Source organism: Furipterus horrens, unplaced genomic scaffold, assembly GCF_987537825.1.
Source record: "Furipterus horrens unplaced genomic scaffold, mFurHor1.1.pri manual_scaffold_5, whole genome shotgun sequence".
In the NCBI taxonomy this organism is placed as follows: Eukaryota; Metazoa; Chordata; class Mammalia; order Chiroptera; family Furipteridae; genus Furipterus; species Furipterus horrens.
In genome coordinates, this window is record NW_028327175.1 from 128,026,477 (window position 1) to 128,049,704 (window position 23,228).

Sequence of the window (23,228 nt, forward strand, 5' to 3'; positions counted from 1 at the left end):
CTTGCGGGAGAGGGGGCAGCTTTTCAGTTAGCTGGGGAAGGGGGTGGGATGTTCCTAGGGCCCTCTGAAGGCCGCGGGGACCTCAGCATGGGAGCTGGGTGGTTGACCCCAGGATTGGAGAGGTTAACTCCAGGAGGTTGGGGATGTACCCCAGGAGCTGGAGGATGAACTCCAGGAGGATGGGAGTGAGTCCCAGGGGTTGGGGTTGGACTCCTGAGGCCTGCAGGTGGACCAAAGAAGCTGAGAGGTGCACCTCTGGGGCCTGAGGGTGGACTCCAGCAGATGGGGGAGGGTGGACACCTGGGGCTGGAAAATGGACTCCTTTGGTTGGAGGATGAACCCCAGGAGCAGGGGGATGGATCCCAGATGTTGGTGTGTGGACCACTGGTGCTGGGGGATTGACCTCAGGAGCTGGAGGGTGAACACCAGGTGTTGGTGAGCAGACCACTGTTGCCAGCAGGTGGACCCCAGAAGCTGGTGGGGACAGCTGGAGAGGACCTGGGGGCCCTGAGGGTATAGGCCCACTGCGGACAGAGGCAGGCCTCCCAGTGGAGGTGGAGGAAAGGACTCAGGCAGTGGTGGTCAAGGGGGCAAACCATTCATCAGTGGTGGTGGTGGCCTCTTCACTACAGGGGGCCCAGGGGACAGGCTTGGTGGGTGGGGCAGGGGGATTTTTCATCTTAAAATGGAACTGAAGGAAGAACTGCTTGGTTTCCCAGTACCAGTGGGTCCAAAACTTGCCCTTGGCTTTGTCAATCTCCCTCCTCGGCACCTTGAAGGCAGTGGTCTCATAGGGCTCAGCAGCCATTAGCAGGTACTGCCAACAGCGGTCTGGGGGCTCAATCCTCTGCTCATAAGCAGACATGAAGTAGATGCATGGCATGATGCTGTCAGTGATCTCGGGATAGTCAATCTGGAAGAGGAGGCTCTGCTGGTCCATCTCTGTGTCCCTCTGATTGGTCACTTTATAGCTTGGGTGGCCAAACTTCACAAACTTCTTTACTTTCACCTTGACCTTCTCTGGCACTGGCTGGGCGGGGGCCTCCTTGGCCTCCTTGGCTGCTTGCTGGGCCAAGTTGCTCTGGTGCTTTTTCCCCTGAGTGTGTGCAAGATAGCTCCCCTTGTTGTCATGGAGCATCAGACAGGAACCTTTTTTTAATGTCCCTGGGTGAGGATAAAGAATACTTTCCAATATGTTCAGATCAGTTAACTAAGAAGTTTAGCTTGGCTCACCATTGAAAGACATGTACTTCCTGAAAACACTGAATCATTATTTTACAGAACATTTTCTCAAAAGGCTTGCTCACTTTATTTTTAATACACTTTAGACTTGGGTCTTCTAGTCCAACATCTGACCTTAGAAGCCACCAGGGTTGATGGTACCTTCTCTTCCACTGACTACTGTTACACATCCTTTCACCTAAAGAAAATACAAAATTATTGGGAGCTCTCCCTGGTTCTTGATTCTACAGAATAATGCAAACATAGCATCTGTGCACTCATTCAACAAACCTTTGGGTGGAGGTCTGCACTCTGCTAGGGTCCTGGGAAGAAAGATGGAAAAACCTTGTCCCTGATAGCAGAAAAGTGATTTCCCAAACCAGGAGCACTTATTAAAAATGCAGATTCCAAATTGTCACCCCATGCTTCCCAAGTGAATCACATGAGTCCCTCGAAAGATGTTTTAACAAAGGGTCCAGCAGATCCTGACACAGCCAGGTTAAGTAATCACCACAATGGGAAAACCCATATGAATGAGATACAAGAAAGGAAATAACTGAGGACAATGAGACTGACCTATGAGGGTGTGGGTATCATCAGAGTCCAGTCAGGAGGCAGGAGCCACACCAGTTATTGGAATAAGGAATTTTAACAAGGTATAAAGTTGATAACTAGTTAACTAAAACAGGAAAAATGTAACTCCAAAATATCCTGGAGACAGTCCCTGCAGGAAGCAGCTACCACCACTCAAGTTGGGCATTAAGAGAAGTTAAAGGTTCTAAAACTCAGAAACTCAGGCCTTGTGGGTCTCAAACCCAAATTTCTGAGGATGAGGTGCCAGCCAGCTAGTGTTGGAGTCTCCAGTGAGACTGGTTTTGTCAGTTTTGGAGAATCTATAGACTCGGTTTGGGGCAGAAAAATGTTAGATGCTTACAAGAACAAAAAGAAGCAAGTCTCCCTTTCCTCCTTCACCCATAGCCTCTCTCTAGTGTCCCCTATGAACAGAGCCTAACAGGAAGCAGCTGATACAACCAAAATGTGGTTGCCATGCCTGAGTCCCAACATTACAAAGAAGAATTGAAAGAGTTGGGTTTGGAACTGAGAGATGATCATTTAATAACTGCACAGTGGATGAAAGAAGAGAAAGGGGTTTACAGGACAGGCATCATGCTACTTTACAAATGGGATTTTATTTAATCCTCACAACCCCATAAGAATGAAGCCCAGAGAGGTCGATTCACCTGTAAAAGGTCACACAGCAAGTAAGTGATGGATCTTCATGAGTCTTATTTATCTTGAGTTGTCTCTAGTCCTCATAGAGAACTCAAATTGAGGTGTTATCATTCCTTCTCTAATTATTTTCCCTAGAACTGGCATCCATTCTACTTTATCTACCAGGGGTGAGGGCTACACTCAGTTACAACTTAGTTATATAAAAGGTAAGTTTTCTCATTTTCTGAGTTTACCCAGATTTCCATATAACTTGGATGTCATTGCTGTCCCAATGGAACAGATGAGTGAGGTGGTCTCAAGCTGGAAAGTCTAATGACCCTTTCAGAGCATAATGGAGGAGGCTTCCCCACCACTCCATCAGTATCCCAGGCCCTACCCCACTAGGGGCTTGTCCTGGGGAGTTCAGAGGGAATGGGTGGGACAGTGTTCACATGGTATAATAAGACATAGAAAAGGACATTTGTGGTAAAGATAGGCAACAGTCCTGCTGGGGCATCAGGCAAGCTCCTAGATGCTGAGGCAGAGAAGTAAGAGCCAAAGGAAATAATAAGCACACCTGACTCAGCAAAAGGAAGGTACTTGCTTCAGTGGAGGATGGGCTAGTCCATCCTTAGTTCAACTGTATTGAATTAGACTTTCCACCCTACTGCCACCTTTACATGTTTCTCTTCTCTAGGAACACAAATTCTAAAAACCTTTCCCTAACTCCACATCTTCCTCTAGGCTTTATATTGCTCATTATTCTTCAAAGAGCTGTATATACTCACAGTCTGCCTTCCTCAGCTTTCACCAACTCAGATTTGGCTTTGGCACTCAGCTCTCCATACAAAGAGTTCTTTCCTTAATGACAGATTACCTCCTCACTTGTAAGTGCAATGAGCCCTTCTAGTCTTCATATCAGTCGACTTTCAGCCAACATCTGGCATCGTTGACCCCAGCTTTCATTTTGAAATATTCTTTCTCATTGGCTTCCAAGACTTGGATATAAATACAAATTCATTCTACCACCCAGCTCTGTGTCAGTAAGAGTTTAGTCAAAAGGAACAAAAATCAACTCAGGAGTGATATCGGGTAAAATAAATTTGTCAAGAGTTTTTAAACAAGTATATGGCATTTTATTGATTCAATACTATCTCCAATTCATCAGCCCTCCCTGTGTCCACACTCTCTGTAATGTGACTTTATAGCTTCTCCCACCCTGTAACTTGCTTTGGCCAAAGAAACATTAGCAGTTATGACAAAGGCAGAGGCTTGAAAAAGCATTGGTGCTTCCCACTCTCTTCCTTGGTCTTCTGCCTTTATCCTGACAATGTGCACTGCTAACATGCCAGAGGGTGCTGAATACAACTGAGTCACACATTTGTCCCATCTGAGGTCATCCTGGAACTTACTCAATTCCCAGCTGATCCCCAGACATATGAGAGAATCCAGCTAAGACCAGGAAGGTTGTTGGCTTTCAGATAACCATGAATTCAGGACTGAATCTAACCAAGACCAGGAGACCCACCCATCTAGGTGATCCACAGATTTATGAGATGAATAAATGCTTTGTGTTTTAAGTCACTAAATTCTAGGATGAATTAAGTCTTTTAGTTTATTAGGACTATAATAACAAAGTACCACAGACTGGGGGGCTTTAACAATAGACATTTATTTTCTCACAGTTCTGGGGGCTGAAAGTCTGAGATCAGGGTGTCAGTGGAGTTGGCTTCTTCTGACACCTCCATCTTTGGCTTGTAAAGGGCTGTCTTCTCATTGTGTTTTCACAGGTCTTTCCCCTGTGCATCCACATGTCTGTTGATTCTCTGTGTGTCCAAGTTGGTACTTCTACAAGTACCATTCAGATTGGATTAGGTCCCACTTTGATGACCCCATTTAAACTTAGTGACCAGAGGGGAGAGGGGAGGGGGATAACAGGGGAAGGAAAGGAAGGAACTAGTCAAGGAGTAAGTATAAAGAACCAATGGACATGGACAACAGGGTGGGGATTGACTATGAGAGCAAGGGAGAAGCAGGGAAGTGGAGAGCAACAGGAGAAAAATTGGGACAACTGTAACTGAACAACACTGATAAATAATAAAAATTTTAAAATATAGTCATCTTTTTAAAGGCTTTATCTCAAAATAAATTACATTCTGCAGTACTTAGGGGTTAGGATTCTAATATATGAATCTTGGGAGGATACAAGTGAGCCATAAGTTTGTTACATAGCATTCTTGTGGCAATAAATACCTGATATATGTCATCAAAGGCAAAGCTGAAGAACCAGACTCTGGTAGGAGACCACAAGGCAGCATAAGGATCCATAGGTTAGGATCTAGTGGATAGTCTCTTCAAAGAGCAGCTCTGACTCCCACCCTAGCCCCAGTTGGAGGGGGTTCCTTGTGTTATTCTTCTCAACAGTTAGGTTAAGAGGGAAAAAATCTGATTGGTCAGCCTGGGATGGAACTTTACCCTCATGCTGTACTTTGATTGACAACCCCACTGAAACTTCATAACATGGGAGAGGGGTCATTTCCTAATGACATAATGAAATGCGGAGAATTCTAGGCATGAAGGAGCAGTGTAAGCTCACAACACCCACTTTGTCCACGAGCCAGCACAGTAGGTGAGCTGGCCAATGTGGATGACAGAGTGAGCCTCCAAAAGATTCATGAATAATCGTAATTACAGCACAAAGCTCACAGGATGAAATTAAATGGGGATTAATATGAAGGCCTGTACTTGAGTCTAAAAGAAGTAACAGCTGGTGGAGAGGTAAGAGTCTTGATGTTCAATGGTAGCTCATGTGCTAAGACCATCCACTCAGAATGAGTCAGCAGTGGGAGATGGCCAAGGACTGTGGGTGATACCAGGCTAACCAAGAGTGGGGGTCCTCGGCCTCAGGACTGCGTCTAGCTGTGTGCAGCTCACTGGAACCGTAATAGCCTGACACTGTTGACTGAGGGCCTGCTGCACACCAGCACTGTTCTAGGTGCTTTATCTCAATCATCTCCATTAATCAACACAAGCACAGGTGAGATAAGTGTGGCAAGGAGAGGTTAAGTAACTTGCCCAAGGTCATACAGCTTTGATGATGCCAGTTTGGACCCAGGCAGTTTGACTCCAGAGTTGGTACTCATCGCCAGTAGCTAGGCTGGCTTGCAGAAAGCAGGACAATGACAGCCTGCTCTCCTGTGGGGAACAGTCGGGAACAGCAGCCCCTCTGTGCTGTAAGCATGCCAGAGCTTTAATATATACTGACTTTTTACCTCCTGGAAGATAAGTATTACAGTTCCCAGTTTAAACATGAGGCTTGGATGTCTGGGCAAATTGCCAAAGGAACCAGAGCACTTTCACCTGAAAGGAACATGCCTCAGGATGCATTTGGGAGTGGGGCAAATATCTAAGGGCGGTCAGCATGAAATTATTCTGTTTAGCCTCAAGAAAATGGAATTAGGGCAATGGGTAGAATTTATAACAATGTAACTTTGTCCTGAAGTTATAAAGGCCAAATATGGCTTATTAATATGTATAATTATACTAAAAATAATGGTAGAGATATACCATTTACTAAGTACTTATGTGCTAAGAACTTCACAGTCATTATATATAATGCTGTTTTAATAATAAAATCACAGTAAGTGTTATTATTGAGCATTTAATCTATGCCACACCCTGTGCCACAACTTTAAATGGTAGGTGCTATTAGTATCCCCATCTTCTAAATGATGAAGTGAGAAACAGAGAGATTAAGTAAACATATCATGGTCACACAGCTAGGGAGAGGTACATGGTGCAACAGCCTGACTCCAGGCCAGATCTGGTTCCCAACAGTCATGCTGGACCAGCCATGAGGAATCACAAACTCATTGCTAGAAAACACTAGGATTCCAGCACTCATGGTGGGAGTTTCCCAGCTGTAATTTAGGGCTCCTCTCACCCCAGAATACGGAGACTAGGTGCACAGAACTGGGTGCATAAGAGCAGGTGAGCCCTATGCAGAGGGGCTATGTGGGGACCCTGCCAGCCCCCTGCACCCAGGCCAAAGGCCAGGATGATGGGCGCACAGCAGTCTCTGCCCCACACATACCAGCCCACATGTGTTTCATTAAAAGGAAGTATTTACCTGCGTATGCCTGGCAGGGCTGCACCAGCTGTTTATTAGGGCTTCATTTGGAGTGTAAATTGTTGCTGGTTTATAAAAAGACTCTGCAAAGCAGCTCCACTGGGACAGCCCCAGTCAGCAGCACCAAGCATGTGAGTCTTTAACTAAATCATTGATTTCCCCATGGAAGGAGAAGCCCAGATAGCCACTCATTCCGCTGCTTAGTTGTTGTCTTCCAGCTTCTGGAGGGAGAGGAGGCAAGATTCCCCTTACTTCCTGTCTCCATCTTTGTACACATGTGCACATGTGCACACATGGACACATGCACACGCATGCATACACACACTGCTAACTCCTCTAGAGGCCTCTAGCATCCTGGTACACTGGCCCTAACAGGGCAGCAAGATCTGAAGAATTTCTCTATAGACAGATTTGGATCCAAATGCCAGTTGAATGACCTCGAGCTTAGGTTGTCAAATTTAGTAAATAAAAATATAGCACACACAGTTAAATTTGAATTTCAGATAAACAATGAATAATGTTTTGGTGTAAGCCTGGGACATGCTTCTCTGAAAGTTACATTTAACTGGGTGCCCTTATTCTGTCTGGCAACAGTCCCTTGGGTGGAGGAGAGGAGCTGACTTTCTCTAATCCTCAGTTTCCTCATTTATAAAATCTTGAGATCTGAGACCTATGAAAGACAACCCCTGTAAAGTGCTTAAGGCCATGCCTAGCATTCTGTTTGTGCTCAATAAATGTTCTGTGCTATGTTATGGTTATTACTACTACATTTCATCTGATCTGACATGCAGTCCATTATCGTCGGCAGCCGTCCGTCTCGAGAGACAATGGTGTAGCTTCTTAAGAGTCTATCTGCACCGCCGAGAATGGCTGTGCAGTCCGACTCGGGAGTGACACGGTATCTGTCTCCTCCCATGTTGAATTGACATCTTGCGATGACGCTGGAGTGTCCTCTCCAGTGAAGCTGAAGGTACAGAGCCTGGGCAGGGTGATATGGAGGGTCTGCTGTTGCCCATGCAGCAGACCCCCCCTCTCTTCGCAGCTGAAGGGTCCAAGGGAAAGACGGAGTCAATACAGCTTGGTTTCAGGTGCGCCGCAGGAGTTGCCGGTGTTGACTACAACGTCGAACCGCCTTAGGGACTCCGGCTCCGGATTTTCTGTCGGGGTTTACTCCCTTAGCCTTTCCCCTGAAGAGGTATGCCGCAAGGCAGCGGAGGTTTTTTGGAGTCAGAGTTTTCCTTCTCTGATGTGCCCTGACTGGAAGATCAAACCAGCGACACTTAGCTCGCAGGCCGACGCTCAATCCACTGAGCCAAACCAGCCAGGGCTGCAGTCCATTATAACACTGTGTTTAACCCCTCAAGTTTCACTAAAGGACAAATGCAGCCACATCTTTGTATCCTCGATGCCTAGAAATTTCCTGGAACATAGTAGGTTCTAGTAATATATGCTAAATAATTTAATCGAGTATTACTTAACAGTTACAAAAAAAAAAACAATGAGTGAAAAATTAATGATCCTAAGATTATATATCCCCAAAGCAAGATTCCCAACTTCTAAAAACAAAGAGCAAGATTGTCTTTCTGTTGACACTTATTTGTCATGTCCAATTTAAGATATTAAAGACACCTGAGACTGCCCGTCATGGCTCAAATTATGAATCTCCCTCTTTGGGCTTCTCAGTTTTCTCATCTATAAAATGGAGATAATAATAGTATCTACCTCAAAAGGTTCACCCAAGTTCATACATGTAAAATACTTCTTACAGCACTAGGCATAGAATTTGGTGATCAATTAGGCCAGCTCTTGTCCTTTGTCGCGAGGGCAAAATTAACAGAAGGACAGCAAGACACACCAGATGGGGAGGGTTCAGTGAAAGATGGGAGGACTGAGGAGCTCCTCACCCACAAGCTGCAGGCCAGAGCAGGGATGGCCCACTGCTGCCTTCAAAGAAGACAGACTTCCTCCAGAAGGCCTGGGTAGTAAACACAGTGTGCAGAGGGCTAGGCCCCTGATGCTTACCAATATCTGACATATTTGTTTGGGGTCTATCTCCCCCTACTGGAATGTAATTCAATGAAAGCAGACATTTTTCAATGTTTTGTTTACTGGAATATCCCAGAAGAACACTTGACTCAGAGTATGTGTATCCATCAGTTGTCTGAGAAGGGCAATGAGGAAGTAAAGTTGAGAGAGATTTTGTATTTTAATTTTCTTTATTTTCTTCCCTTCGTCCTTCCTCCATCCCTTCCTTCATCTTTTTTTCCTTTGAGGTGAGAAGAGCATGTGTATAGAGGCAACAGGGAGAAGTGGAGAGAGAAAATAGTAATGAGAGACATCCTCAGGTGAAACAGGATGGAACCCTCTTCCACTTTTTAAGCAAGTTCATTTATCCAACAATAGTTCTTGTACATCTGTGATAAAAAGAATGATCATTTACTTTTATCCATCTCCCTTAGGGTGTGGGTGTTTAAAACACACCTCAGGAACTAAAAGAATTAAGTTAATCTATATGTTGTGATTTAGAAAGTTCTCCAAGATACATTAAGTTGGGGGGGGGTGATGAGTAGTATGTAGAGTATGCTTTGTGAATGCTTGCATGTGTTTGTGTTTATATCATAGAGAACATTTCTACAAGAACGTAAAAGAAACTGCTCACAGTGATCACCTCTTGTGGAGAGAACTGGAGGAGAGGGAGGTGTCTACAATGGGAGAGACGTAACTTTTCATTATTGACCATTTTGTTTTATTGACTATTTTGCAATATACATTAATTACTGTTTTAATTTTTAAAGTAGTGTTTAAAATATTTGGGGATCAATCAAAAATATTTTTAAATGCTTTTTTAAATGATAAAATAATACATAAGAGAATGAAGAAATAATTTTTAAAAGGAAAGAAAGGCATCTGTGATCTCCTCATTTAGATATAACCATTGGGAACATCTTGGTAGCAGGCCTACTGTTCTTTCCAATGTACACATACTTTTTTTCCCCACCAGATGCTAACATTTTATATCCTTTTAAAAAATAGTTAACCATTTATTGAGCACAGATTCTCACATCATTAACATAGACTTTTCATTACAATGGCCATGGGAGAGGTATCTCATAATTATTTAATCAGACCCTTACTTTTGGACAATAGGTTGTTCTGGATGTGTCTCCTTTAATCTATATTAACACAGAAAATGTTTATGCTGTAGTCAGAAAAAAAACAAGACATGAAAGAGTATGATTTATTTTTGCACATTATATGGGCATATATGTGTGTATCTGTATCGTCGTCGGCAGCCGTCTGTCTCGAGAGACGATGGCGTAGCTTCTTGAGAGTCTATCTGCACCGCCGAGAATGGCTGTGCAGTCCGACTCGGGAGTGACAATCCCTGCCACACTTGTTACAGGTGAAGGCAGATGGCCGTTGTTGCTGCTGTTGACGCTGCTTCCGCCTCGATCTTTTCTGGACCGCCTCCTCGTTGCGCGCAGCCTCTGCGCATGACGTACCTTGCCTGACCGCGAGCCTCCAGGCTAGGCGGTCGTCTGCTTGAACTTCCCATGTGTTGAGATTGATGGAGCATTGTGTCATGTCCTTTTTGCAGATGTCTTTGAACCGCAGTTTTGGGCGCCCTGTCATCCTCTTGCCTTCTGCTAGCTCGCCGTAGAGGAGGTCTTTGGGGATACGGCCTGCATCCATTCTTTTGACATGGCCGAGCCACCTGAGGCGTCTCTCACTAAGAACTGCATGCAAACTGCTCATATTGGCTCGCTTCAGCACCTCGGTGTTGGGGACCTTATCCTGCCAGGCGACATGCAGGTCGCGTCGCAGGCACCTCATGTGGAAGCTGTTGAGTTTCCTTTCGTGCCTTGCGTAGGTGGTCCATGTCTCGCTGCCATAGAGGAGAGTGCTGAGTACGCAGGCTTGGTAGATGCGCAGTCTGGTTTTCTCAGTGAGGCTGGAATTGTTCCACGCTCGCCGGTTCAGTCTGGCCATAACTGTGGCTGCCCTGGCGATTCTCCGGTTGACCTCCAAGTCGACTGACAGAGAGCTCGAGATGGTGGACCCGAGGTAAGTGAAGTCGTTGACAACCTCCAGGGTGTACCCGTCGATGGTGATGCATGGGGGAGTCCCCGTGCCTTGAGCCATAACATTCGTCTTCATCAAGCTGATGGCTAGTCCGAACTCCTTGCATGCATGGGAAAGGCAAGTGACTAGCTGCTGGAGTCCCTCTTCGGAGTGTGATGTCAAAGCTGCGTCGTCGGCGAAGAGCATCTCACGGATGAGCACCTCTGTATACACACACAATATTTCATGTACATGCCTGTATCGGTATGATATAAAAGATTGAGACAATATACACCAAAATGTTAACAATTCTTTTCTTGGGTTACTAGGTTCTGGGTTAACTTTTGTTTTCTCTGTTTGCCTACATTTTCTAAATTCCCTGGTGGAGTGAAGGCTGCGGGCACCACCTAGAGCCCTGCTCCAGGACTGAGGCATGCCTACCCCCAGTTTCTTGGAGTGTTGGCCATCAACACCTCTCAGCTGAGACACTTTCCAGGGATTGTCCTCTACCAGAGGAGCAGCTTCACCCAGTGTGGGGAACCACTCCTTATGGTTTCAGGAATTGTAGCCCAGCCATGAGCCAGGCTGCACCCCCTTCGGGAAGTCTTTAAGTCTCGACAGCACACTGGAAGGCTGTGCGGGAGACAGAACCAAAGGCCATTCAGAGGGTTTCCATGGGAATTGGATTTAAAGAATGCTTATTATGCTTTTGACCTTGCTCTGCTTTACTTACCTCTTAGTTAACTATAAACAATCTCTAGCAAGAAATATATGAAACCTTGCACCTAATGCCAGTGTGGTGTCAAGATGTTTAATAGACCCTGACACAGACTGGTCACTGTGCCCTCTATATTGATACTTGTAATCTGTAACTGCCAACTGTAACCCAGGTGCCTAAAAGCTATTGATGATTTATGAATTTTGACTTTCTATCTCCCATGCATGCCCTTCTCAATAAAAAGCATGGGGTACAGAGGTCTTGCACTTTCACCACTAGAGGGAACAGCTGCCTCCCTTAGCCTCCAGACAAAATACAGTGTCCTGGGTAAATTTGTTCCACCGTGGTCATGAAATGTCTGCTGGATAGTGTAGTTTCCAACTGAGCCAGGGTGTTGGAGGCAGCTCAGTCTCATCTGACACCCGGATGTGGCGCCTCAGCCCAGGGTCACACATACCCTTCTTGGGACATCTTCAGTCATGAGTGATCCTTGTGGGCATACAAAGGCCTGGGCCCTACTTTAGCCCCTCCCAGCTCCAGCACTCCCAGGGATCAGCTGAGACCTTTCTTGTAGTTGCATCACAGCTCAGTTTCTCCCTCTGCCCAGGCCTGCTTTCCAGGTGAACTGACCTACAGCATCTAAAATGAAGACTTCTTCATTTGGCAATGAAAAAAATTTTAGTAAAAAAAAGAATCCTTGTAAAAGATCTTCTAGAACTTCCACTATGAAAAACTGTCTGTTCTCCAAAGTGACCAATGAAATATACTATGAGCTCTGTTCCCTGGATCATGCAGAGAAAGACATGGAAGACAATTAATCAATTAGTCTTTTTGTCTTCCAATAAATCCCATCCCAGTGGTGCCTGTCCCTGACCAGCTGACATTTCCATAACCCACTTGCCAGCTTACTTGTGTTAAATGACTTCTTGTCTTAAGCTTGGAGATGCTAATCTCATCTATTAAGCCAGCGATGCGGTAATTCCCTGAATGTATTTTTATTGACTTTGTAAATCAGACTTCCCCACATTAGACACAGTGACCAGGAGAGAGGTGTCTGTGAAATTGGCTGGACACAGACCATTGACTGTGATGATAACCAGTGATTTGTGAGGCCAGATAGACAAACTACATGCACTAAGCAGGTTAAAGTATAACAAAACAAAAAGGTTCCATTACCAGGAATACTGGCAAAGGGCAGCAGAATGTTTGTGATAAAAGACAGAAAATAAACTAATTCCAGGTCTGGAAGGAAGTCCAAAAGAATACTTTACTCTCTCTTCCATGAGCCAAAGAGAAAGTGTGGGGCTGATAAACACAGCTAAGTAAACCAATTTCAGGAAGCCCTTCAGCGGAAGTCAGAGCAAGTTGGGCTCCTGCCCTGCAGGGGCCCATGTTCTCATGTGCTGCAGGCCCTCTGCCTCCTGGCAGGAAGAGCTTATGAAGGGTAAAGGGAAAATTCTAAACAGCTTTAAAGAACACTCTTTCAGTGGCCCCTTTCCCACTGAGGATAAAACCTAATAAGATCTAAGTAGTCAGGGGATGCCTGCCTATTGCTCTGACTTTATCCTTTTCACTCCCACTCTTGCCCACTCCTCTCCAGCCACATTGCCTTCTTGATGTTACTCCAATAACACTAGCACCTTTGGCTTCAGGGCCTTGGCACTTGCTGTCCCTTTTGACTATCAGGTTCCTACACCAGTCTAGGTTATACACTCCACTCAGGTCTCTGGACACACATCATCTCCTCAAAAATGCCCTCCCTGGTCACTCAATCTGAAATGTACCCTGCCTCCCTCAGCCAAATCACTCTCAGTCTCTCCATTCTCTTATATTTTTATTTTTTGTATTTAGTGTGAATAGACATTATATTATTTATTACACACATTTGTTTATTCTAAACCTCACTCCTCCAGAAAATGAAAGTTTTGGTCCCTTTATTCACTGCTGTATTCTCAGTGCTTAGTATAGAAAGTGCTGGAGTATTTGTTGAATGAATGAATTATGTATGCTAACAGCTCTTCTTTTATCTTCATCAAAATAGCTGAATTTATTCATATAGTATTTATGCAACAAATGTTTGTTGAAGACCTGCAATAAGCCAGGCCTTGTCTCTGTCTGTCTGTCTTTCTGTCTCGCTCTCTCTCTCTCTCTCTCTCTCTCTCTCCGAGAGAGGATTACATCCCCTCCTGTCCTCATCTGGAAGACACGTCTCTTTATTATTTTTTATATCTACTTCTTCCTCAGCCCTTTCCCTCTACCTGAGAGAGAAAGACAGAGACAGAGAGACAGAGAGAGATACAAATATATTTTTTTTGGTTCTGTTTCTCAGGAGAACCTGACTGATATAATTATTAACTGTCTGTGTAACCTCTCTGTGTCTCAGTTTCCTCATCTGTAAAAGGGGGGAAATGATAATCCCCTACTAAATGTTAGTGATTATTGTTATTTTATTATTACAACACACGGACAGCCAAGCATTTCTAGGGAGAAAAAATAAGCCATTCCAGCATGTATGGGGGGCACGTCATAGGCAAGGTCTCCAGCTTTGCGTGGCCTTCAGCAGACAGGGCAACCATTCTAGTTCTGGTCTTCTCCCTCTCCTGCTTCTCTCAGCAATTGTGGTGCTTCAAATCTACATTGCCACCTCCTCTTGCCTCCTAAGTTAGCCCAGTCTCCTTAGATTAGACCCTAACTTCTATCTCAGAGAGAAAATAATGGCTTTCAGGCATGAACTTGTTAATTAATTTTATTTTATCCACTCATGTTTTTGATCTTTTGCCTGTTCCCTCCTTAGGGACATTCTCTCCACATTAACTTTTCTCTCTTTCTTGAATTCATAGCCTCTCTCTTTCCAACAGCTCCTTCTATAACCAAAATTCATGCCCTTCACCCTGCCTCTTCCCAGTACCTTTGTGCTCACTCCTCCGCTGACAGAGTGCCTCAAAATATGGTCTGCCATGGCATTTCTCATTCTTACTTACTTCCTGCCACTCCCTCTGGAGGAGTTCATGAAGGGAAATGGAAGAATATTTCACACAGACCATGAAAACGTATGCTTCAATTGGTCATGGGACATCAGGGAATTGTGGAACAGAGTGAGCAAGGGGCTGTGGTCCAGGCATGATGGTAAGCTGACTTTGACTGAGTGAAGTTGGGAGCCACAGAGGCTTTGAGGCAGAGAAGCAAACATGCTCTGACTTACACTTTGAAAGGTCCTTGACCAGTGGTTGTTACAGCAGTGCTCCATGATCCACAGCTTTGCAGGAGGCAACAGCCAGATAGGTCCATGTAGGAACTATTTTTCATAACCAGTATGACAGTGATGTCACTGTTTGGAGACTTCAGGGCAGAATTGATCAAATTGAATATACAGCAGAAGCAAGATTCAGCCACAGTTGGTCTGAAATAAAAAACCCTTGCAGTGTGGTTGCAGTGAAAAGAGCTCAGTCAGAGCCTGCAGCTCACCAGAAAAATTCTCCCTATTGATCACCATACTGGTATCTCAATTATGGGACTTATGCTGGTGCTAGACTATTATGTAATTTTATGCACCAGGAGTTTTTAGATTCCAGATTTGTATTTGACAGACCTCTTCCTATGTCTTGTCTTGTATCTCTATTTAGAAGCAAGAGCCAGTTACCAACACAAAGATATGGCTGAAGATCATATGGTGTTGGGCTACTTATTGCTGGTTATGATGATATGGGTTCTCACATTTTCCAAACCTGTCTATCTGCTAACTATTTTGACTGCAGAGCTCTGTCTATTGGAGCCCATTCTCAATCAGCCTGTACTTACTTGCAGAGACATATGTCTGAGTTTACGGAGTACAATTTGAATTAACTGGTTAAGCATGGTCTTTGTGCTTTAAGAGAGATACTCTGTGCAAAACAGGACCTAACTACAAAGAATGTTTCCATTAGACTTATTGGTAAAGACTGGGTGTTTATGATTTATGATGATGATGATGTGTCTCCATTTCTGGGTCTTGAAGAAATGCCCCAGAGAAAGACACGGCCTGCTCAACCTGCTGATGAGCCTGCAGAAAAGGTGTTAAGTGACAATCCACTAGTCTATATGTGTATTATCAAATGTGTACTATTCAGGAATATGTACTGATGACAAAATTCTAAATTCTGAACAAAAGATGCAGTTGTGGAATGGCATGTTTTAGGAATCAGTCTGGATGTGAGTTTTTTCCAAGCAACTTCACTAAAGCCATATAAGAGGATTCATTAGTCTTCGAAAGAATCTGTATAATCATATTCTAGAAAGTATAGTTATCTGTGCTAATGTTTTTATGTAAAGAACATAGTGTCTTCATGGTTTTAAAAACAACTCAGATAAAATTGTTTCATATGCTGGTGAAAAAATAAAAATAAAGGTTTCTTTCAGAGAGAAGCAAGAGGAGGAAAAGGGTGAACCATCAGAAAGCAATTTCAATAATCTAGGATGAGAAGATGGGCTCAACAAGAAGGGAAGCATTAGAGGCAGTGGGAGGTGCCACCAGACTCTGGGTATGTTCTGAAGGCAGAGCCAAGAGAATGTGCTGGTGCTTCAGAGAAGAGGCATGAAGGATGTCACAATACTTTGTTCTTTTTCATGGGTTGGTCACTCTTCCCTGGATTGGTCATCCTTTTCCCAGGGTTCTCATAGGCCTCACATTTACGAAGGCTTCAAATGAAAAATTGTGGCCTAAATTTGTTCCTAAAATTGCAAAGGTAAGCACATATAATAAGAGAATTATACAGGAAAGTGGGAGAGAGAAGGATACAGTGACAATTGAGTAAAATTCCTGTCCATCATAGCTGGCAGTCAGAAGATAGTGTCCATGGTGGGTAAAATAAGAAATAGCAGTTTTTACATGTTATTTGAAGATATGGAGGTAACTACTAGAAGAAATGCTTTAAAAGAGTTAAAACTGGTTGTCTTTGAGAAATGAGATTAAGAGTGGCAAGGGGTAGGGCAAGAATGTTCTTTCATCTTTGATAAAGGAGGAAGGAACATAAAATGGAGTGAGAAGAGCCTCTTTAACAAATGGTGCTGGGAGAACTGGACAGGGACGTGCAAAAAAATGAAACTAGACCACCAACTTAAACCACACACAAGAATAAGCTCAGGATGGATCAAAGACTTAAATGTAAGCCGTGACACCATAAAAGTCCTAGAGGAAAACATAGGTGAGAAAATATCAGATATCTCACGTAACAATCTCTTCACGGATACATCTCCTAAAGCAAGAGAAATAAAGGAAAAAATAAATAAATGGGATTACATCAAACTGAAGAGTTTCTGCTCAGCAAAAGAAAACATCAGCAAGATGAAAAGGAAACCAATCATATGGGAAAACATATTTGCCAATGACATCACGGACAGGGGACTGATTTCCAAAATATATAAAGAGCTGATATGACTCAACATCAAGAAAACAAACAACCCAATTAAAAAATGGGCAAGGGACCTGAACAAACACTTCTCCAAAGAGGACATACAGAAGGTCCATAGGCACATGAAAAAATGCTCAACATCATTAGCCATCAGGGAGATGCAAATAAAAACCACAATGAGATACCATTTTACACCAGTCAGAATGGCCATCATCAACAAATCAACAAGCAACAAGTGCTGGCGAGGATGTGGAGAAACGGGAACCCTACTGCACTGTTGGTGGGAATGCAGACTGGTGCAGCCACTATGGAGAACAGTATGGAATTACCTCAAAAGATTAAAAATGGAACTGCCTTTTGAACCAGCGACTCCACTACTAGGATTATACCCGAAGAATCTTGAAACACCAATTCAAAAGAACTTATGCACCCCTATGTTCATTGCAGCACTGTTTACAATAGCTAAGTGCTGGAAACAACCTAAGTGCCCATCTGTAGATGAGTGGATCAAAAAACTGTGGTACATTTACACAATGGAATACTATGTAGCAGAAAGAAAGAAGGAACTCCTGCCATTTGCAACAACATGGATGGAACTAGAGAGAATTATGCTTAGTGAAATAAGCCAGGCAAAGAAAGAAAAATACCATATGATATCACCTAATACAGGAAACTAAAGAACAACACAAACAAAGGAACTAAATAGAACAAAGAGCAGAATAGCAATCAATAGGGGGGAGGGGAGAGGGAGAGAAGGGGGATAAGTAAGGGAAGGGTTTAATTAAAGAGCCTGTATAAAAGACTTATGGACATGGACAACGGGGAGGGATATGATTGCGGGAGAGGGGGTGGGTTGGGTGGGGGAGAGAAATTAGGGGAAAAGGGGACAACTGTAATTGAAAAACCAAAAAAAAAAAAATTAAAAAAAAAAAAAGAATGTTCTTTCATCAAAAACTATTTGGGAGTTTTCAGGATGACGGAGGAGTAGGTGGATCTTTCTTGTACCTCCTCCCAGAACCAAACTGAGGAGTGTAGCTTGGCCCCTCAATGTGGTACCAAGCCCAGTGAAGGCAGCTAAAAACTTTGGATTGCTTATAGCATCAAACAGGTTGTTGGGGGCCAGATATGGACGGCATCTGACATTGATTTGAACCAGCTTCAGACAACATCAGAGCAGTTTCTGTAGGGAGAGTCCAACATTGTGGCACTAAACTCTGCTGAGAAAAATACCACTTTGTTCTTTTTCATTAGTTTCTTTTTTCTTTTTTATTCCTTTTTCATTTTTCTTTTTTCTCTTTTTTTATAGGTCTTATTTTTCTCTTTCCTTTTATTATTCTATTTTTTCTTTTTTTCCTTTTCTAATTTTACCTTTTTATTTCCTTTTTTCAATTCTCTTTTCCTATTCTTTATTCTTATTTCTTTCACTTTTCTTTCATATTCGTTGTTTCCTTTTTTCTTCTTGTATTCTTTTTTGTTTTCTCTTCCTTTTCCTTTTGTTGTTGTTTTTGTGGTTGTTGATAGATTTTTATTTGTTTTGTTTTGTTCTGTCAGCCCTAGCACAACAGCTTGCATGATGTGGTCAGGGTCGGGCCTCTCAGTCAGCCAGCCAGAGGGAGATCCTACCCACAAATGAGATAAAAGAAAATCAAGAACCACACCAACAATAAAATATCAGAGATAGAAGCTAGAAAAAAAAATCCCATTTACTATAGCAACAAGAAATATAAAGTACCTAGGAATAAATTTAACCAAAGAGGTAAAAGACCTGCACTCAGAAAACTACATAACCCTGAAGAAATAGATTAAGGAAGATACAAATAAATGGAAGCATATACCATGTGCATGGAAGGGAAAAATCAACATCATTAAAATGTCCAGACTACCCAAAGCAATTTACAGATTCAATGCAATCCTTATTAAAATACCAGCAATATATTTCACAGACCTATAACAAGTACTTCAAAAATTTATATGGAACCAAAAAAGAGCCTGAATAGCCACAGCAATCTTAAGACAGAAGAACACAATAAGAGGACTCACAATACCTGATATCAAACTATACTACAAGGCCACTGTGATCAAAACAGCCTGGTACTGGCATAAGAACAGAAATATAGATCAATGGAACAGAATAGAGAGCCCAGAAATAAACACAGGCCTCTATGGTCAACTAATATTTGATAAAGAGGGAAGAGACATAAAATGGAATGAGAAGAGCCTCTTCAACAAATGGTGCTGAGAGAACTGGACAGGGACATGCAAAAAAAAAAAAAAAGAAACTATACCACCAACTTACACCACACACCAGAATAAACTCAAGATGGATCAAAGAATTAAATGTAAGCCATGACACCATAAAAGTCCTGGAGGAAAACAAAGGCAGAAAAATTTCAGATCTCCAATGTAACAATATTTTCACTGATACACCTCCTAAGGCATGGGAAATAAAGGAAAGAATAAACAAATGAGACTACATCAAACTAAAGAGTTTCTTCTCAACAAAAGAAAACATCAGCAAGATGAAAAGGGAACCAACCATATGGGAAAACATATTTGCCAATGATACATCAGACAAGGGATTGTTCTCCAAAATATATAAAGAACTTACACATCTCAACACCAAGAAGACAGACAGCCCAATTAAAAAATGGGCAAAGGACCTGAACAAACACTTCTCCAAGGAGGATATACAGAGGGTCCAGAGGCATATGAAAAAATGCTCAACATCACTAGTCATCAGAGAGATGCAAATAAAAACCACAATAAGATACCACTTTACACCAGTCAGAATGACCATCATCAGCAAATCAACAAACAACAAGTGCTGGCGAGGATGTGGAGAAATGGGAACCCTAGTACACTGTTGGTGGGAATGCAGACTGGTGCAATTACTATGGAAAGCAGTATGGAATTTCCTCAAAAATCTAAAAATGGAACTGCCTTTTGAACCAGAGATTCCACTACTAGGATTATACCCGAAGAATCCTGAAACCCCAATTCGAAAGAACTTATGCACCCCTATGTTCATAGCAGCGCTGTTTACAGTAGCCAAGTGCTGGAAACAGCATAAGTGCCCATCTGTAGATGAGTGGATTAAAAAACTGTGGTACATTTACACGATGGAGTACTATGTAACAGAGAGAAAGAAGGAACTTCTACCAGTTGCAGCTACATGAATGGAACTAGAGAGAATTATGCTTGGCGAAATAAGCCAGGCAGTGAAAGAAGAATACATGTGCTATCACTCAATACAGGAGACTAATGAACAACACAAATAAATGAACAAAACTGAACAAGAAATGGAGTAACAGTTGTCAGGGGGGAAGGGGGAGGGAGAGAAGGGAGTAAATAGAAAAAAGTTTAGCAAAGGAACTAATATAAATAACCCATGAACATGGACAATGGGGTCGGGATGGACCATGAGAGAAGGGGTCAGCTGGGTGGGGGTAGCAATGAAGGAAAAAGTGGGACAATTGTAACAAAAAAAACAACAAAAATAAAATTTTAAAAAATTATAAAAAACAAAGAAAAAGAAAATCAAGACCCAATTACAACAGGGGAGCCCACATAATCCACATAAGGGACACTCTTAGAATATCCAGCTCAGGATATCAAGGAGACTGCACCAGTGGGTGCTACAGGACACATACTACATAAGGCCACCCCACAAATACTGTGAGTCATAGCAGTTATATATAATACATTAAAAAAACAAAAAGACAGTTAAAATGGGGAGACAAAAAAAAAAACACCCCAAATGAAGCAAAACGAGGACTCTCCAGGAAAAAAAAAAAGTTAAATGAAATGGAGGCAAGCAATTTATCAAACACAGAGTTCAAAGTAATGGTTATAATAATGCTCAAGGAACTTAGTGAGAACTACAAGGAACTTAATGGGAACTATAAGGAATTTAGTGATACATACATCACCATGATAAAGAACATAGAAACCGTGAATAAAGACAAGCATAAGTAAAGAATACAATATCTAAAATGACATAAAGTAGAGAAATTAAGAATAGGCTGGATGAAGCAGAGGATTGAATCAGTGATGTAGAAGACAAGGTAGAAAAATAGCATCCAATCAGAGCAACAAAAATAAAGAAAAGACTTTAAAAGAATGGGGATAGTTTAAGGGAACTTTGGGACAATATGAAAGGTAGCAATATCTATAACACAAGGGTACTAGAAGGAGAAGAAAGTGAACAAGACAGAAAACCTGTTTGAAGAAATAATGACTGAAAACTTCCCTAACCTGGTGAAGAAAAAAAGTCACACAAGTTCAGGAAGCACAGAGAGCTCAAATCAAGATGAACCCAAAAAGATCCACACCAAGAAACATCATAATTAAAATGGCAAAGGTTAAAGATAAAGAGAAATTTTAAAGGCAGTAAGAGAGAAGCAGTTATCTACAACAGAGTTCCCATAAGTCTGTCACTTGATTTCTCAACTGAAACACTACAGGCCAGAAGAGATTGGCAAGAAGTATTCAAAATGGTGAAAAACAAGGACCTTAAACCAAGACTACTCTATTCAGCAAGGCTATCATTTAAAATTGATGGCAAAAATAAAGAATTTCCAGACACACAAAAAAAGGCTAAAGTTGTTTATTACCACCAAATCAGCATTGCAAGAAATGTTAAAGGGACTGCTTTGAGATGAAGAAAGAGAGAGAGAGAGGAACATAAGTATAAAGAAAAAACAAGACTTTTAGCCAAGACGCATAGACAGACACGCTGTGTCTCCCTCCAAAACTAAGAAGGAATACAACTACCTCAAAACTGGAAACAACCAGAAGTTCCAGAGGATCAAACTGCATGGAAGTCCAGCAAACAAAGATATAAAGAAGAAATACTCATCCAGACAGGTAGGAGGGGCAGAGCCGGGGCAGAGAGGATGCAGTGTGGTGGTGGGGGCAGCAGCAGGCTGGCAGAAAGCGCAGTCACACGTTTTAAACTCAGGAGGGACAGCTGGGGAGCAGTCCCAGCTCCTCACCGGACCTAGCAGCTTATGGTCCCAACACCAGGGAAAATCAAGCCTCATTGCTTCTGACTGTGCAGACCAGTGAGGGTTGGGGTGAAGGCAGAAACTGCCAGTCTCTCAGCAGAGTCCGCTTGTTTGAAGGGCCCCCATGGTCCTAGAACATCCGCAGACCCACCCATTTTGGGAACGATTGCTAGGGCAGCAGTTAGAGGGGTGCTAGTCTGGTGTGGAAGTGGGAGAGGTGCCTGGAAAAGGGGTGAGCGCTGGGCAGGCGGCATTGTTCCCTCTCGGAACCTTCCTCCACATACAGCGCCACAACGTGGTGAAACAGGTCGCCCTCTACTGATAAATACCTAAGGCTCTTCCTCTTACAACATAACAGGAGCAGTAGCTCTACCTGGGATGCAGAGGCAAACAAACACAGGAACTTGTCAGAATGAGGAGACAGAGAAGTATGGCCCCAAAAGGGGGAACGGATCAAGGTTCCAGTGGGAGAACTAAGCGACGAGGAGATAACCAACCTCACAGACGAGGAGATAGACAACCTAACAGATGCAGAATTCAAAACACTGGTGATAAAGATGCTCACAGGCTTGACAGATATGCTTTAGTATGGCAAACACATAAGAGAAGAAGTGAAGGTTGTACTAAATGAAACGAAGGAAAATCTACATAAAACCAATAGTGAAGCGAAGGAAACCGAGATTCAAATCAATGATTTGGAGCATAAGGAAGGAGAAAAACAGTCAACCAGTGTATAATGAGGAAGCAAGAATTGAAAAAAGTGAAAAAACTTCCCAAATTCTGTGAAGGAGATGGACATACAGGTCTGGGAAGCACAGAGCATCCTGGGTGAGCTGGACTCAGAGGGGACCACACCAGGACACATCATGATTGAGATGCCAAAGGTGAAAGATAAAGACTGAGTCATGGGGGCAGCAAGAGAGAGGCAGAGAGTTGCCTACAGGAGGGTGCCTATAGGACTATCTGATTTTTCAGAGGACATTTTGAAGGCAAGGAGGGACTGGCAAACAGTATTCAGTGTGATGAAAGGCAACCTGCAACCAGGACTACTCTGTCCAGCAAGGCTATCATTTGGAATGGAAGGGCAGATGACGTATTTCCAGACAAGGTAAAGCTAAAGGAGTTCCTCATCACTAAGCCATTATTATATTAAATGTCAAAGGGACTTACTTAAGAAAAAGGAGATCAAAACTATGAACACTAAAATGACAACAAACTCACAACTATAAACAGCTGCATCTAAAAAATAATAACAAAATCCAACTAAGCAAACCAGAATCATAGGAACAGAATCATAGGTATGGGGATCATTTGAAGAGTTATCAGCTGGGAGGGGGAGAAATGGGGATATGGTGCAGGGATTAAGAAGCATACTCAATTGGTACAAAATAGACAGGGGGAAGTTAAGAGTAATATAAGAAAGGGCGAAGCCAAAGAATTTATATGCACGACCCATGGACATGAACTAAGAGGGGTGGGGTTGCTGGAGGGAT

General features: G+C 42.9%; 2 pseudogenes; one reads left to right on the plus strand and one right to left on the minus strand.

Annotated features, from left to right (window-relative positions):
• Positions 1–23: 23 nt before the first annotated feature.
• LOC150009781 (splicing factor 3A subunit 2 pseudogene) lies at positions 24–6,827 on the minus strand (annotated as a pseudogene).
• Positions 6,828–14,409: 7,582 nt separating this feature from the next.
• Positions 14,410–15,461, plus strand: LOC150009782 (proteasome subunit alpha type-1-like; annotated as a pseudogene).
• The last annotated feature ends 7,767 nt before the right edge of the window (positions 15,462–23,228 follow it).